This window comes from Podarcis muralis, chromosome 17, assembly GCF_964188315.1.
Source record: "Podarcis muralis chromosome 17, rPodMur119.hap1.1, whole genome shotgun sequence".
In the NCBI taxonomy this organism is placed as follows: Eukaryota; Metazoa; Chordata; class Lepidosauria; order Squamata; family Lacertidae; genus Podarcis; species Podarcis muralis.
The window spans coordinates 22760483-22779004 of NC_135671.1; the positions used below are offsets into that span (position 1 = coordinate 22760483).

An 18522-nucleotide genomic window follows, 5' to 3' on the forward strand; every position below is an offset into this window, starting at 1 on the left:
ACCCCAGTCAAGTTAGCTAAGATACATCACCTGTCTGACAACAAATGTTGGAAGTGTAAGGAGGCAGAGGGGACCTTCTTCCATCTCTGGTGGACCTGCCCAAAAGTGAGGGCCTTCTGGGAAATGATTTATAACGAATTGAAAAAGGTATTTAGGTATACCTTTCCCAAGAAACCAGAGGCCTTCCTGCTGGGTATGGTGGACCAGAAAATGTCAAAGAAGGACAGAACTTTGTTTATGTATGCTAGCACAGCAGCAAGAATACTCATCGCAAAGAGTTGGAAGACACAAGATTTGCCCACGCTGGAGGAATGGCAGACGCAGTTGATGGACTACATGGAGATAGCTGAACTGACCGGCAGAATCCGAGATTTGGATGAAGAAACAATTGAGGGGGACTGGAAAAAATTTAAAGACTATTTGCAAAAATATTACAAACTGTATGAATCCTAAGATAGTGCACGATCAGGAAATGTTATGCTTTAGCAAATATGATTAAGTAAATGGTAAAACAAGTGATAAAAGAGAAAAGGAGACAAATTGAATCGAACATGTTATGTTTATTTTAAAGGCATTAAAACTGAGATACAATACATTGAATTTGGATACATAACAATTGAAAGTTACAATAAGGTATGAAATAAGGTAACAAATTGCTGACATTGTCAACTTAAAGAACGCAGATCCGGAAGGGGTGGGGAAGTCCAAATAGGGATTTACTTTTTTTTGTTTTTTTTTTGTTAAAAAAGAAAAAATTGTTTCTTGTATCTACTGTATTTGTGTGGAATGTACAAAATTATGGAAAGAAACGCAATAAAAAAACTTTAAAAAAAAAAGCGAAACAAAAGAAGTGCCATGGTCAGATCACTTCCTGGTGCAACTGGACTTCTCCGCAACCCTTCCCCTCTGCAGGGAGGTGGGACCAATTCGGATGGTCCGCCCCCGCCACTTAATGGATCCAATTGGCTTCCAGAGAGTGGTAGGGGATGCTTTATCCCAAGTTGATGGCCTTTCAGCTGATTCCCTGGTGGCACGCTGGAATGCGGAGTTAACCAGGGCTATTGACTGTCTGGCTCCGAAGCGCCCTCTCCGATTGCATGGAGCCCGGACAGCCCCATGGTTTTCCCCGGAGCTGAGGGTGATGAAACAATCGTTGAGACGGCTAGAGCGCCGGTGGCGGAAAACTCATTCTGAATCAGACCGGACACGGGTTAGAGCTCAACGTCGAGCCTACCAAGTGGCAATGGCGACGGCGAAGAGGGCCTTCTTCGCTGCCTCCATTGCATCTGCAGAAAACAGCAGCAGGAGACTTTTTCAGGTGGTTCGCAATCTATCGGAACCACCTGTACCACCGGGGCCTGGTAGGGACCCCAAGATCTCCTGCAATGCTTTTGCAAAGTTTTTTGCAGATAAAATCGCTCAGATTCAGAAGGAGGTAGACTCCACCGTGGGAGCAGGGCCAGGGCGGGAGAGTGCTAGAGTTCTGTCTGCTCCTGTTACATGGGATCAATTCCAGTCTGTTACCTCCGAGGATGTGGACAGGCTGCTTGGAAAAGTGAAACCGACCACCTGTCTCCTTGATCCTTGCCCATCCTGGCTGATAAAAGCGAGCCGGGAAGGGCTGGGAGATGGGCTCTGCAGGGTGGTGAATGCTTCCCTCTGTGAGGGAGCCTTCCCAGACCCGCTGAAAGAGGCGGTCATTAAACCGCTTCTTAAAAAAACATCTTTAGACCCGGCCAATTTGGCCAACTATCGCCTAGTCTCAAATCTGCCATTCTTGGGCAAGGTGATTGAGCGGGTGGTTGCTGAACAACTCCAAGCACGCCTGGAGGAAACGGACCATTTGGATCCCTTCCAATCGGGATTCAGGTCTCACCATGGGACTGAAACTGCCTTGGTCGCGCTGGTTGATGATCTCCGGCGGGCTAGGGACAAAGGTGAGAGCTGTTTCCTAGTTCTGCTGGATCTCTCAGCGGCCTTTGACACCATCGACCATAACATCCTTCTGGACCGTCTAGAGGGGTTGGGAGCTGGGGGCACTGTCATACAGTGGTTCCGCTCCTTCCTCCTGGGCCGTGTCCAGAAAGTGGTGGTGGGGGATGAGTGTTCAGACCCCTGGGCTCTCACTTGTGGGGTGCCTCAGGGTTCTGTCCTCTCCCCCATGCTTTTTAATATCTATATGAAGCCGCTGGGAGAGATCATCAGGGGGTTTGGACTGGGTGTTCATCAGTACGCAGATGACACCCAGCTCTACCTCTCCTTTAAATCAGAACCAGTGAAGGCGGTGAAGGTCCTGTGTGAGTGCCTGGAGGCGGTTGGAGGATGGATGGCGGCTAACAGACTGAGGTTGAATCCTGACAAGACAGAAGTACTGTTTTTGGGGGACAGGGAGCGGGTTGGTGTGGGGGATTCCCTGGTCTTGAATGGGGTAACTGTGCCCCTAAAGGACCAGGTGCGTAGCCTGGGAGTCATTTTGGACTCACAGCTGTACATGGAGGCGCAGGTTAACTCTGTGTCCAGGGCAGCTGTCTACCAGCTCCACCTGGTACGCAGGCTAAGACCCTACCTACCCGCGAACTGTCTCGCCAGAGTGGTGCATGCTCTAGTTATCTCACGCTTGGACTACTGCAACGCGCTCTACGTGGGGATACCTTTGAAGGTGACCCGGAAACTGCAATTAATCCAGAATGCGGCAGCTAGACTGGTGACTGGGAGTGGCCGCCGGGACCATATAACACCGGTTCTGAGAGACCTGCATTGGCTCCCAGTACGTTTCCGAGCACGATTCAAAGTGTTGGTGCTGACCTTTAAAGCCCTAAACGGCCTCGGTCCTGTATACCTGAAGGAGCGTCTCCACCCCCATCATTCAGCCCGGACACTGAGATCCAGCGCCGAGGGCCTTCTGGCGGTTCCCTCATTGCGAGAAGTGAGGCTACAGGGAACCAGACAGAGGGCCTTCTCGGTAGTGGCGCCCGCCCTGTGGAACGCCCTCCCATTAGATGTCAAAGAGATAAATAATTACCTGATATTCAGAAGACATCTTAAGGCAGCCTTGTTCAGGGAAGTTTTTAATATGTAACGCTGTACTGTTTTTAACACTGATTGGGAGCCGCCCAGAGTGGCTGGGGAAACTCAGCCAGATGGGCGGGGTATAAATAATAAATTATTATTATTATTATTATTATTTCCCAGTTGTTGATGTTTTCACTACATTTTTAAAGATTTGCCTTGAGAGTGTCTTTTAACCTATTTTGTTGTCCACCGGCATTACACTTTCTATTCTTAAGTTAAGTTGCTTTGAAAGATGATAATCAGACATATGAACAACATGACCAGTCCAATAAAGTTGATGTTGAAGAATCCTTGCTTTGACACTGGTGATCTTTGCTTCTTCCGGTACACTGACATTAGTTCACCTGTGATATGTAAAAATTTTCAGAAACACCATTGATGAAACCTTTCGAGGAGTTGGAGATTGCGTTTATAAGTGGTCCATGTTTCGCAAGTACACAGTAAAATTAATAGTACAACAGCTTTGTAAGAAAGCATTTTGGTTTTCCTGTGAATGTCCCAGTCCTCAAACACTCTGCACTTCAATTGGGAGAAAGCCACACTCGCAGAGCTCAGGCAATGCTGGATTTCGGCATCAGTGTCGGCCCTTGTGGAAAGATAACTGCCTAGATAGGAACAATTATCAACATTTTCCAACATTACACCATTAAGTTGGATTTGTGGTGCTGCAAAGAGGTTGTTTTGTGTTTGTTGATGCAGCACATTGGTTTTTTTGGATACTGAGCAATAGGCCAAGCTTTCTTTTTTTTTAATCATGATTTTTATTGAGTTTTCCATATTTCATTTCATTTTATCATACATATCATACATATCTCGAGCTTACATCACTACTCCAAACAAGTCACTCTTTCTGACTTTCCTACTATTTTAACATATTTATTACATTTCTATAATCACTTCTTTACCATATATATTCATTTAACAATCACCCTTTCATTTGTAAATTAGCTCCTTCTTTCCACATTACAAAATATTTCACGTTAATGCTACAAACATTTTAGGTGTTTCCAACTTTCTTTCAAATAATTTGTAAATTTGCTCCAGTCCCCTTGAAATCTTTCATCGGGTCGATTCCTAATTTTCTCCATCAACTTCGCCAGTTCCACATACTCTACCAGCAATAGGCCAAGCTTTCCGTAAGCTTCTTTGAAGATATTTAGGATGGTCTGGAGGTCATCCTCTGAGTGTGCACACACTACGTTGTCATCAGCATAAAGCTCTATGACACTCCTTTGCTATTTCCTATTGATGCAAACACATGTTGATACTCTTCCTTTCCATCTAAAATAGGTTTTACTTCAAATACCCCATTTCCTAAGAAATAAAGAGAAAACTTGTCTTGAAGGTTCATATACACGTGACAATATATGCTCTATTTTAAAAATGGGTGGAACCATTTGCTTCTTCAATTACTTGGATATTATGTGTACTCAGATGTCTTCCCCCTCTGATCCCTATAATATGTGAATGTAGTTGGAAATTAATGAATAAAAACAGCACTCTGAAAGAAGAAATCCCACTCAGAAGCAAGGGTCTGTTGATCTCTCTTTTAAAAGCCTCAATTTGCATGATTCCAAAAGCTTAGCTCTTCAGAAGAGGTAATATTACCAGAACTGATGAGTTTGTTTGGACTGCTTGAGTAACATGTAATAAAGAATTCAGACCGGAGGCCTCTGTCTACTGAGTCACTGGTAATCACTACCTGTGGGAAAGCTCAAAACCATCACAAAAGGAGGTAACTCTGAACCTTTTGCATTTTAGATCTTGTTCCCCTCGGGACAGTGGGATTTTTACTTCCCATTTAAACGGAAATCAACCAGTTTGGAAATTGCAATTCAGTCCTGTCTTCTGATCTTTTTGTTTTCACAGAATTCTTCCATCATCAAAAGAAACAAACAATGGTGTTCAGTCACATTTAAGCTTATTTGTGGATAATTCATAGCCAATCCCTGCCGGTGGGATGTCGGTTACTAATAACACAAGGACTGCTGAAACGGCAGCCCTGTGGGCATCTTTCATCTAGGAGCCACTGAGTGAGAAAATGGTTGGCAGAAAGGAAGATCTGCCACTTCATTCACTCCTGTTCAGTCTTCTATGTAAGATCATTCTCATCCCATCCCTCAGGATTGATTTTGCTGATGGCTTTCACCTCCCCTTTCTGTGGGAGACTTCATGCCGTCAAACACAACTGTGTTTGCCAATAAGAAAGGGTTTAAGGACCACAGAGCTGTAAATTGTTAAAGAAGGCGCAGCTAGGTGCCTTACCTTTAAAGGTAAAGGTAAAGGGACCCCTGACCCTTTGACCGACTCTGGGGTTGCGGCGCTCATCTCGCTTTATTGGCCGAGGGAGCCGGCGTACAGCTTCCGGGTCATGTGGCCAGGATGATTAAGCCACTTCTGGCGAACCAGAGCAGCGCACGGAAACGCCATTTACCTTCCCGCTGGAGCAGTACCTATTTATCTACTTGCACTTTGACGTGCTTTCGAACTGCTAGGTTGGCAGGAGCTTTACCTTTAGGGAGGAAGTATTGTTTGTTCCTCTCTCATCTCTCCCCCCCCCCCCCCCGCTTCGAACCATGTAAGCTGAGCACACGGCTTGGACTTCAGACTCAGACCATGTGTCTGAGACCAACCTCTGGATTTTGTAACCAAGACTACCTTGCCTGTGTTGTTTCTGCTGTAAGCATTGAATGATACATGAGTGAGATGCCTATGGCTACTGTAAGTAAAGCATTTAAACTTACTTAAGTTTGTGATCTATTTGAGAGGAGTAAAGGTGGGGGAAGCAGCGTTTTAAGCGCTTAACACTGGAACGTTAAAGGTCTAACAATCTATATTTCCCGTGCCTTGCTGCATAGATCTGTGTTTGACACTCAGCTGGGGGCTGTTTTGGCTAAAGAGTGAGTCAAGCCCTGCATGCTTTCTTGAATTCAGGCAGCCAGCCACACACATGGGACTTCAGAATTAACTGGTATTCCCCAGTTATTTCCCAGCATTTTCCAGGGCACTGCTGAGTCTAGAATTTTGGGACCGGGTAGCCAAGCTTTATAATGGCCTGCCTCCATCGCCCTGGAATTTCCTGTGATGAAGTGTGAGCAACAATCTATCCTAGAAAAAAGGGTGTTTTTCCTCTTCACCGCTCATGGTTTCAGAGTTCTGAGAATGAATTGGAATCCCAAGTGCCTACACTATAAAAAGACAGGAAATTACCATAGTCCAGTACTAATGGAAAATATAAGACCGGTGCATCTTTATCAGATCTTTGTAAATAGTAATTACTCTGCTTGCAGGGTATTACTGTGAATGATTTCCTAGTGGAACAATAATCACAGGAACATTCAGTACATTTCCTTCTGTATGGAGTGTAGATGTCTGCGCAAAAAATAATCAAAGGCAACTTCTGAAGTTGCTATGTTGCAAAACAGGTCATAGCAGCACGGAATCCTAAACAGATCTAGGCCTTTGTGCTTTAGGGATCACTTCCTTTCCCATCAGTCCCCATCACATGTGGCTATATTGATTTATTTACGACAGTCATATGTCACCATTGATCTCTAGATAGGTTAGTTACAGTATTAATAAAAGCTTAAAATACAAATATCAGCTGCAAAACAACAAAAACAGCAAGCTTAAGCCACTTCTGGCATGCAAAAAGGGAGAGAAACAGATCTCATAAGTGCCCCCAAAGGGACGGGATCTTTATTTGCCCAGGAAGACACATTATGTGACCCATGAGAGCAGCAAAATAAGCAGACTGTATAACAGTGATAGAGTAAAATCAGGCCGAATATTCATTGACAACAGCAGGCAGGGCAAGGGTTGGCATGGCATTGGAGCCAGGATCTGTTGATAATTCCAGAAGCCCCATGTTGATGGAATGGATCCACTGGGTTTGGACCGCTTCAAGCTTGTGTGATGGGAGTCAACCAATGTTGAACCTTGCCATGGTGCAAACCAAGCAAGGAAACTCTCACTGGGCGACCCAGGTGCAGATTCCTACCAGGCCGATACCTCAAGCTTAGGAGTGCTGTGGTCAATCCTCCTCTCAGGTCCCTTATAAAAAAAGGTAAAGGTACCCCTGCCCGTACGGGCCAGTCTTGACAGACTCTGGGGTTGTGCGCCCATCTCACTCAAGAGGCCGGGGGCCAGCGCTGTCCGGGGCCACTTCCGGGTCACGTGGCCAGCGTGACAAAGCTGCATCTGGCGAGCCAGCGCAGCACACGGAACGCCGTTTACCTTCCCGCTGTTAAGCGGTCCCTATTTATCTACTTGCACCCGGGGGTGCTTTCGAACTGCTAGGTTGGCAGGCGCTGGGACCGAGCAGTGGGAGCGCACCCCGCCACGGGGATTCGAACCGCCGACCTTTCGATCGGCAAGCCCTAGGCGCTGAGGTTTTACCCACAGCGCCACCCGCGTCCCCAGGTCCCTTATGGGGGCCCCCATACTATGTTGATCCTGCCCAATACCATTACCGCCCTCGTACAAACGTCATTCGCCTAACAAAGGAAGGCCATAATTTCACTGAGGGAAAGTGGGGGGGGGCCAATGAGGTCAACCAGCGACCCAAAAATTGCTCAGTGAAGCCTCTATCCTCTGAGTGGGAAGGCAGGAAGCTCTCAAGCAAAACAGCCATGAGTTCTAAGGGCCACGGCAAAGGCACTCCACACTTACTGGGCACGAAAGAGGTTTATACAATGCACCCAATGCATTTAAAAGGTAATTATCTAATATTTTTTCTAATTATCTAATGCGCTCAACCACACACAATAAAGTTTAAAAACTTAGACTGTATTACAATAAAAATTCTAGAGCTTCAGGTATCTCATGAAAAACCTTTAATTAAACTAGAAGCAGCCACAACGCACAAAGATTTGAAAATAATAAAAACCAAGGACCGCTTCTTAGATCACCAAGATCAGTTCATAGAATCATAGAGTTGGAATAGACCACAAGGGCCATCGAGTCCAACCCCCTGCCAAGCAGTTCTTGGTTGCCATTTTCAAAGGCAACACATCTGACTTCTCGGTAAAGTCCTCTATATAATATTTTACTCACAAAGACACGTATTGATAGACATTCGCAATGGCTGCTCTCTAAATCAGAAACTTCCTCTCCTTCACAACTGCATTCTGCACAACTGCAAAGCCTGGACATATTGTAGAAGCTGTGTAAACGTTTTAGCGGGTTTCTATGAAAAGGCAGAAATGTGGAGATTATGGAAGGAATTCAATGTCACGCTAAGTTCCATCAGCGCAAGGATTTCAGTATGCCAGACAGAATGCTGCCCCCCATCCTCCCCCCAATATGCTGTTCTGGGAGTTCTCCTGACCACCACCACCCAGTCAATTTTGGGGACACTGCCAAAGCAGGAATCCTTGTTGCGCAAGCACAAAACTTTGCACAGGGCTTCTGCTGATGGGACGCCTTAAGTGAATCCCACTCTATTTATTTATTTAGTGAATTATTATCTCACCTTCTGGCCTTTAACAGGGGCTGAAAAGCAGCTCTCAAAACATTTAAAAATCAAAGGGGCAACCTATTCTCACACATGCACAGCTGCAAATCCCAGGAGAAACTGGAATGTGGCTCAGAGGAATAGTCTTTCCCCCCCTTCCCAGCTGGTCCTCAGCATGTGTTTGTTGCTCCATTCATTTTCAATATCAAAGGGGGAAATGGTTTAGTTGCTCATTTGGTAAAATCACATTTAGTTCATTACACATTTGTTTCTGCTTATTTTATCCGTTTCATGTTATTTTTGCTACCTGCTGCTTTCAATAGGGGACCAGGCTGCCAGGGCAAAAGGACCTTACTGCCCACATCCATTTCCCAGAGCTCAGAGGGTTTAAGTTGCCAAAACATCCCAGTGATGTGGCTTTGCTCTGTTATAGTCTATGGGCAATTTAAGCACCCCACTTTTCTGGGGTAGAGGGTTTGGGAATCCCTCACCCACACCTGAATTGGGTTCTGAATTTATACCAGAGGGATTATGAAGCCATACAAAATGATAGCCCACCATTCTCCCCAAAGTTCTGGGGGCTCCCCTGACCACCACCACCCACCCAATTTTAGGGGCACTGGGAGGTACCCAACTTTTGTAACATTCTATATGGCTTGAGCTCTGACTGACACACACACACACTTAATTTTGGCCGCAGAAAACTCTCCAAAGGGTATTTAGCATGAGAAATCAGGGGTGTTGTTAGGCGATGGCTCAGAGGGGCCCAGGTCATCTGCATCTGTCTCTCCCCCCGTCCCACCCCCCACTTTTTAAAACTTAACACGCTTTTCCAAATGTTGTTTATAGGGTGGGTGGCATCACCTGTCACACACAGTCTTAAATTCCCAGAAGCGTCTCTATACATGTAAACCAGCATGTGCAAATTTTAGGCATCTTTCCGCCACATGGGTTTATGCCCCGGGCAAGAACCTAGTACCGTCCCTGGAGGAAAATGCTGTCCGAATCTACTTTGGTTACCTAGCAAGATATTGCTGTCTTGTGAAGAAGGCACAACAACACAGGGCCTTTCAAATCTCCTATTATTCTGGAGGCTGTTGGAGGATAAATGGCACCAACAGATTGAGGTTGAATCCTGACAAGATAGAAGTACTGTTTTGGGGGACAGGGGGCGGGCAGGTGTGGGGGACTCTCTGGTCCTGAATGGGGTAACAGTGCCCCTGAAGGTGTGCAGCCTAGGAGTCACAGCTGTCCACGGACAAAATAAAAAAAATCCTTCCAGTAGCACCTTAGAGACCAACTACCGTATTTTTTGCACCATAACACTCACTTTTTTCCTCCTAGAAAGTAAGGGGAAATGTCTGTGCGTGTTATGGAGCGAATGCCTGAGGGTGGCGGGGGGATCTGCTGCAGTCGTGAGCAGAGGATCCATGGTTCCCCTTCCTTCCCTCCTCCGTGGTTACAAAGCATGGATCCACATGGATCCTTAGGATTTTTGCATTGGGCTACTCCAAACTCACTGTCAGATCACGTCTGTGGCCACAGCATGAACCACAAAAATCATATAGTCACTATTTCGTTTAGAATATTTTTTTTTCTTGTTTTCCTCCTCTAAAAACTACGTGTGTGTTATAGTCTGGTGCATATTATAGAGCTTTTGTGTGCATGCACAATTTTTTTATTTTGTTTCGACTACGGCAGACCAACACGGCTACCTACCTGTAGCTGTCCATGGAGGCACAGGTCAGTTCTGTGTCCAAGGCAGGTGTCTACTAGCTCCATCTGGTACGCAGGCTGAGACCCTACCTGCCCACAGACTGTCTCGACAGGGTGGTGCATGCCCTGGTTATCTCCCGCTTGGACTACTGCAATGCGCTCTACGTGGGGCTACCTTTGAAGGTGATCCGGAAACTACAACTAATCCAGAATGCGGCAGCTAGACTGGTGATTGGGAGTCGCCACCGAGACCATATAACACCGGTCCTGAAAGACCTACATTGGCTCCCAGTACGTTTGGTGCTGATCTTTAAAGCCCTAAATGGCCTCGGCCCAGTATACCTGAAGGAGTGACTCCACCCCCATCGTTCTGCCCGGACACTGAGGTCCATCACCGAGGGCCTTCTGGTGGTTCCCTCAGTGCAAGAAGTGAAGTTACAGGGAACCAGGCAGAGGACCTTCTCAGTAGTTGCACCCGAGTGGTTCCACAGCCCTCCCATCAGATGTCAAGGAAATAAACAACTACCTGACTTTCAGAAGACATCTGAAGGCAGCCCTGTTTTCAGAAGTTTTTAATGTTTGTTGTTTTATCGTGTTTTTAATATTCTGTTGGGAGCTGCCCAGAGTGGCTGGGGAGGCCCTGCCAATTGGGTGGGGTATAAGTAATAAATTATTATTATTATTATTATTATTATTATTATTATTATTATTAGTCTTTAACTTAGGGTCCTGCCATACAAGAAAGCACAATTGACTCAGCAAGGGTGCAAACAGTGAGCCGCCCTCAATGGCTGCTCTGAGAAGGCAGCAGAGTTAATCGGGGAGGTAGGCCATATATTTGTCGAGGGGAAAATGTTTGTTTCAAACACCTCGTCAGCGGGGATGTCATGGTTTTAATGAGCCGCTCGTTTACTACGTTGCAGGGTGGGGGTGCGCGAGGGTCCTTGCCAGGAATAGGGCAGCCTCTGTACAATCCCAGGGTTTAATTAAGGAGATGGAGCATTGGATTCTTTCAGCCAAGTCTTGTGTAATTCCATCCGCTCTGAACTCAACAGGACAGGAAGCTCTTGACAGGGCACTTGGGGCCTACATCTGGAAACAACATGTTTCAAAGCTTCGAGAGAGGGGGGAGAAAGAGGGGGGGGAATAAGAAGCAACGAGGGACAAGGGAGCAATGGAAAGATCTGGGTAGGGAAGCAAACTTACCAAACAATGGGCGTTTCTTTGAAAGAAGCATTTCTGGGGTGCATAATTGGTACCGCTGGATAAAATGTTTATCTAGGGGACGGGGGAAAGAGAGACAGGGGTTCGTATTCCTACAGTAGTTGAAAAGGTTCATGCATCCAGGGCTGGCTTCTATCATGATTGGGAACAGGCCAGTCCTTTGTTCGTTGCTACTCCAGCCTGTGAAGAAAAAAAGCAGGCAAGCAGACACTTTTTCAGTCATGAAAGGTTGGCTTGGTCCCAGAGGAGATTTGAGAGCTACAACCTCCATCCCGCCTGCAATACCTACAGGTTTTTGTGGCTGTTGCTCTTCGCTTGCTCTAAGTTCTGCTCACTCCAATCTCCCTAGAAATGTAATGTTCACATTTAACATTCTTCGAACGGTGGCTTCCATACTACAAATCTCACAATTCTACATGCACTCGCCTAGGAGAAAATCCCATGTTACTTCTGAGTAGACATGCTTAAGTTTGTGCTCTAAAATGTCAAGTTCTCGGCCATCCTTCATTAACATGAACAAGCACCTATAATGAATTCTGGATAAACCTCCTTTGTGTCAATTCAGCTTTCTACAGTGCAGAGCATCAACCTATTAAAAACATTTAAAAGTAAAGGTAAAGGTACCCCTGCCCGTACGGGCCAGTCTTGCCAGACTCTAGGGTTGTGCGCTCATCTCACTCTATAGGCCGGGAGCCAGCGCTGTCCGCAGACACTTCCGGGTCACGTGGCCAGCGTGACAAGCTGCATCTGGCGAGCCAGCGCAGCACACGGAACACCGTTTACCTTCCCGCCAGTAAGAGGTCCCTATTTATCTACTTGCACCTGGGGGTGCTTTCGAACTGCTAGGTTGGCAGGCGCTGGGACCGAGCAACGGGAGCGCACCCCGCCGCGGGGATTCGAACCGCTGACCATGCGATCGGCAAGTCCTAGGCACTGAGGTTTTACCCACAGCGCCACCCGCGTCCCATTAAAAAAAAACATTAAAAACATTTACCCCTGACTTAATTGGTTTTATTTTCTCTTTTCTGGTTTTCCCTTGGTCAACAACTACAGTGGGCATTTTGTGGGGAACTGTAAGCAGAGCCCACAGTCGTCGATGTTTATAGTGAAGTATATTGTCTCCCTGCTTATTTAGCATATATGCAGAATTCATCATGCGAAAGGCTGGATTGGATGAATTCCAAGCCAGAATTAAGATTGCTGGAAGAAAGATCAACAACCTCAGATATGCAGATGAGACAACTCTGATGGCAGAAAGTGAGGAGGAATTAAAGAACCTCTTAATGAGGGTGAAAGAGGAGAGTGCAAAATGTGGTCTGAAGCTCAACATCAAAAAAACGAAGATCATGGCCACTGGTCCCATCACCTCCTGGCAAATAGAAGGGGAAGAAATGGAGGCAGTGAGAGGTTTTACTTTCTTGGGCTCCGTGACCACTGCAGATGGTGACAGTAGCCATGAAATTAAAAGACGCCTGCTTCTTGGGAGAAAAGCAATGACAAACCTAGACAGCATCTTAAAAAGCAGAGACATCACCTTGCCAACAAAGGTCCGTATAGTAAAAGCCATGGTTTTCCCAGTAGTGATCTATGGAAGTGAGAGCTGGACCATAAAGAAGGCTGATCGCCGAAGAATTGATGCTTTTGAATTATGGTGCTGGAGGAGACTCTTGAGAGACCCATGGACTACAAGAAGATCAAACCTCTCCATTCTGAGGGAAATCAGCCCTGAGTGCTCACTGGAAGGACAGATCCTGAAGCTGAGGCTCCAATACTTTGGCCACCTCATGAGAAGAGAAGACTCCCTGGAAAAGACCCTGATGCTGGGAAACATGGAGGGCACAAGGAGAAGGGGACGACAGAGGACGAGATGGTTGGACAGTGTTCTTGAAGCTACCAGCATGTGTTTGACCAAACTGCGGGAGGCAGTGGAAGACAGGAGTGCCATGGGGTCACGAAGAGTCGGACACGACTAAACAACAACAAAATATGCCAGAGAAGGTTCAGCACCACCAGTTTTAACTGATTCTGTATATTTAATTTTCTTCTTCTGAGTTGTGAAATCACATTCTCTGATGCATCAAAGTAGTGGCAAGCCAGAAAAGTGTCCATGGTCCAGACAAGGCTTGCAGTGGTGGTCAACAAATTGCCATGCAAATGGAGCTTAGCATGTGGCATTCAAGCTGATGTTTCACCTCCAATCTGTTTCACATTTGAAAACCATATGGCACCTATCATTTCGCTCCCATCACCCCCTTAACTCTCCTTTGACCCTCACTGCAGAGAACCGTTTTTTTAAAAGCAGGGGTGGGGGTGGGAAGAGGTCAGGATTAGATTTCTGTCTGTTGTCAATTAAATCATATACCTAGCACTAACCAGACATTGCTAGGATACGTCACTACAAAGCAGTGCTTCTCCACAAAGACAGAGAGAAACCATCGCCCTGCATCCAACCTGCTCCGCAAATATTTCCCATCCCTCTGGCCTCATTTGCATGTTGAAATTTGCGAGGACTGCATTATCCTCCCTTCACCTCGTTATCCTGGCTAAACGCATTCCCTGGTTCCACTGTCTGCAAGGTCACACGAGGGGATTTCGGAAGGCTCGTGATGCCAGTGGATGGGGTACCACAGACCAGGGCAAAAGAGCATCTTCTATTCCAGAACAGTAGCTGTACTGAGAGTGCCCCACTTTGATCTGCAGGTGGTGGGCCACATGACTTGGGGACCCTCAATGCATATAAATAAATAAACAATCCTGCACATAGAATGCTAGAGAGATTTTCTTTTAGGCAAGAAAATCTCTTCCCCCTGGAGCATGCAGGGATTTTGCTGGTAATGTGGGAATACATTCAACCATGTGATTCCCCCACCTACGTCCTGAAGTCATTCAGACCAAGAACATTTTTACCATGTGATCTAGTGTCTGTTTAGGCTAGCTCTTAGCAGAGATTGGCTCTGGGTCTCTGGACAGATTCCTTTCTGTAAAGCAAATTCAAGGTTCCTTAAGTCATATTCTTCCTGTACTTGGTTTCCTCCTTTGCCTCAGTCCTCCTCCTTCTCTTTGCTCTACACATATATGTCCTCAGGCAGCCACTTTTGTCAACAAAGTTCCCAGCATTGGAGAACTGTTATTTCCTATTTTTCTAGGAAAAGAGGTGCCAGAACCCACCACAGACGCCTCCTTTGTTCTCTTATAATGGCAATGGCGCCCACCTGAGAGGTGCCAGAACTGAGTTCCAGCCGGGAAAAAAGCCCTAGTTTCAGGGGATTGTGAAGCCCACCTCAAAGTGAGCTTTACAAGCCCCCAAATTCTTCTCCAGCTCAGATTCTTCTTCCCCAAATTCTTCTCCAGCTCAGATCAAAATTCAGGCAACCTCTCCCCTCAAAAAACCCATGTTCGGTTTATACTTTTAAATCAGTATCAGTCATAAATATACATCTCACTCCTAACCCCACAATACAAAAGATGCCATTTCAGAAATATTACTACGGGTTCTCATTCAGAAACACCCCCTTGAACACACCGACATTTCAGCAAGCATTTCAAAAAATACTTCCTGTGAATTGTTAACGTTTCAAAATATAGAAACATCACTTGAGAGAGAAACACAAAAGCTTAAATTGACAGCCTGGTTTGTTTGCAGAGATAATATATGCCAATTTGGAGAAAGAAGACATGCCACTGGCTATTTAAGAAGGATTCATCCTGATTTGTTTGTGGGAAGATTAGATGACGTCATGTCAAGCAAGTGTTATGAACCACCCTGAGATCTATGGTTATAGGTATACAAAATTAATGAAGAAGAAGAAGTGTTGCCTCACTCTTTCAGGTATGCATCTCCTTGTCGTGAAAAGTCCAATCTTTTGAGAAATCACCTTTAACTGAGCAGCCTGAATTTGCCAGGATGTGGCTGAATCCGACCCAAAACCGAGGACAGTCTGGAAGCTCTCTTAACATCTAAAAACAACCAAGTCAAAGACAGGGAGGTGTGCAGTTCCTTGGCACATGACATTGTGCCAAGTGTTAAAAAAGGCTCTGAAATTACCTTTCTGTCAAATTTCCTGCTCACTCAAGCCCATTAAGATCTCTCTCCCTGTGGAATTTAGCCAGCATTGGATTGTTGTCTTGGAAAAGTAGGCCCATCTTAAAAGCTCAGGTCCACCCCATTGTATCTTCACTGCTTCTCTTCCTTACCTCAGTCCCACAGTATGGCAGCTGCAAAATCAGAAGAGTCCCATTTTTCTTTCCTTGTCTTAACTGAACATGTGCGTGGGGATACACTCAGGGCCGGATTTAGGTTTGATGAAGCCCTAAGCTACTGAAGGTAATGGGGCCCTTTATATGCCCAGCATATAAAGAAGAAGAAGAAGAGGAGGAGGAGGAGGAGGAGGAGGAGGAGGAGTTGCCTCACTCTTTCAGGTATGCATCTCCTTGTCGTGAAAATCTTTTGAGAAATCACCTTTAACTGAGCAATTTGTCAACAACAAATTGTCACTGTTTTTTGTGTTGAAGATATGCTATATGGTAATTTATGGACCTAAAGGTAAAGGGACTCCTGACCATTAGGTCCAGTTGCAGACGACTCTGGGGTTGTGGCACTCATCTTGCTCTACTGGCCAAGGGAGCCGGCGTTTGTCCACAGATAGCTTCCGGGTCAAGTGGCCAGCAGGACTAAGCTGCTTCTGGCAAACCAGAGCAGCACACGGAAACGCCATTTACCTTCCCGCCGGAGTGGTACCTATTTATCTACTTGCACTTTGATGTGCTTTCAAACTGCTATGCGGGCAGGAACAGGGACCGAGCAACAGGAGCTCACCCCATCACAGGGATTCGCCGACCTTCTGATTGGCAAGCCCTAGGCTCTGTGGTTTAGACCACAGCACCACCCACGTCCCTTCAGTTTATGAACCTAATAGGTATCTAAAGCCATTTGCACATAAAAAAATAACGAGTCCATGCAGAATGTAGGCACCCTATATATAGAAATGAGCAAACCAGTGATATTTTAGGGAGCAGGCTAGCAGGCGGGGCCCATGACTTACATCATAGGAGCCTACACAATACAAAACACTGTTGCTGTATGTAGGTTTTATTTTATTTGTTTTTTATCTTATATTTGGGAAATGTACATCCAGATTTTTTTCATTTAAGTTTTTTTGGGGCCCCCAAGAGAGTGGGGCCCTAAGCTATAGCTTGTTTAGCTTATGCATAAATCTGGCACTGGATACACTTCTGATCAGCATTTCTAGCCTGGGGAAGTAAGCTTTTAATGTGCATTTGTTTCCTTGGCTGTTTGTTTTTAATGATCTATTGAATTTGGTTCGGTGTTCCTCCAGTGACCAATATGTTTCCAATGAAGCACCATGGTTGCTGTTTTCCAGAGCTGAATGTCTTGCCTATTGCCAGAGATATAATGTTAATTAATTCAATATACTTTAGGAGGGGGAGGGGCAGAGGAATAAATTTCCCGCATCTACATAAATGTTAACAGAATCCAAAAAATTAAGAGATGTGTCTCTTTTGATCTCTTAGTCTCATCTTATACCTGAATCAAACATTTCCTAATCTGACTGATGCTTTCAACAAGCTGAGAGGTACGTCGTTATAGTTCCTATTATGTTTTTTATAGGGCTGTGTGAGTTCTTAAGTGCAGCAACCCAATTTTTAAAATGTTTTTAATGGTTGATGTTTTATCATGTTTTTAATATTCTATTGGGAGCCGCCCAGAGTGGCTGGGGAAGCCCAGCCAGATGGGCAGGGTATTAATAATAATAATAATAATAATAATAATAATAATAAGCAATTCTAAACTTCTATCTTATTTGATAGTGCCAGAAAAAGGCTGCTCCTGGTTCAAAAGAAAGTCATTTCCCCAACTTTTTCAAGTAACTGGGACAATATTCTAATGTAACCTTTGGGTTATATAAGGGTTGCGTTCATAAAAGTGAGAAGGGCTTTTCTTACCTATTAGCCAAAAATGTAATTTTTAGAGCTGTGCAGATATTTTTTAGCTCTCAAACTTTGGTTGGTTGGTAGCAAAATGATACTCAGCTTCCCCAAATAAATATATATATATATATATATATATATATATATATATATATACATACACATACTGGGAGAGAAAAATATATTTCTTCTGAATTTTTGGGAGAAGGTTGCCAACTTACCTTACTGAACTTTATGGAAAGGGCCAGAGTTTTCCATTCCCCAAGCCTGCCCATCTTGTTTCTTTTGCTTTAAAAAGTTCCCATGCTGCCCACATCAGGACCAGGCTGTCTTCTGATAGCTGTCCTTGCTTGGAAGCCATTACTCCCGAAGGTCTGTCAGGAGAGATAGCCAGCAAGAAGCAGTGAGAGATGGCTTCTTTGAAAAAAAGCGCTGAGCCCTCCAACATTTCTCCGATGAAAATAGGGACGTCCCATTCCACAACGATAATTTTACTATTGATGCCCCACACACCTGGACTGGGTTTCCCCAGCCACTCTGGGCAGCTTCAAACATATTTGGAAACATAATAAAACATTAAACAATATATAAACTTCCCTATACAGGATGGCCTTCAGGCAGCTCGGGGGTCAGATAACTCCACAAAGGTAAAGTACCCCTGCCCGTACGGGCCAGTCATATCCGACTCTAGGGTTGTGCGCCCATCTCACTTAAGAGGCCGGGGGCCAGCGCTGTCCGGAGACACTTCCGGGTCACGTGGCCAGCGTGACAAAGCTGCATCTGGCGAGCCAGCACCAGCGCAGCACACGGAAACGCCGTTTACCTTCCCTATTTATCTACTTGCACTTAAGAGTGCTTTCGAACTGCTAGGTGGGCAGGAGCTGGGACTGAAAGATGGGAGCTCACCCCGCCGTGGGGATTCGAACCGCCGGCCATGCGATCGGCAAACCCTAGGCGCTGAGGTTTTACCCATGCCAGATAACTCCATACCCTCCAACATTTCTCCAATGAAAATACGGAAAGAGGGACATTCAGAATCCGGGAAACAGCTTCTCTAAATCAGGGACATCCCTGGAAAATAGGGACGCTACACTGGGAGTGACAGT

The 18522-nt window shown here is 45.6% G+C and overlaps 1 long non-coding RNA gene across 1 annotated transcript; it reads right to left on the reverse strand.

The window, feature by feature from the left end:
• Window positions 1–3918: 3918 nt before the first annotated feature.
• Window positions 3919–18510, reverse strand: LOC114587549 (uncharacterized). The gene is made up of 7 exons (XR_003704304.2): window positions 18407–18510; window positions 17638–17790; window positions 15513–15682; window positions 11757–11812; window positions 11450–11647; window positions 8128–8260; window positions 3919–4386 (listed from the first exon to the last, which is right to left on the reverse strand). It is a non-coding gene; the product is annotated as an uncharacterized LOC114587549 (long non-coding RNA).
• Window positions 18511–18522: the final 12 nt, after the last annotated feature.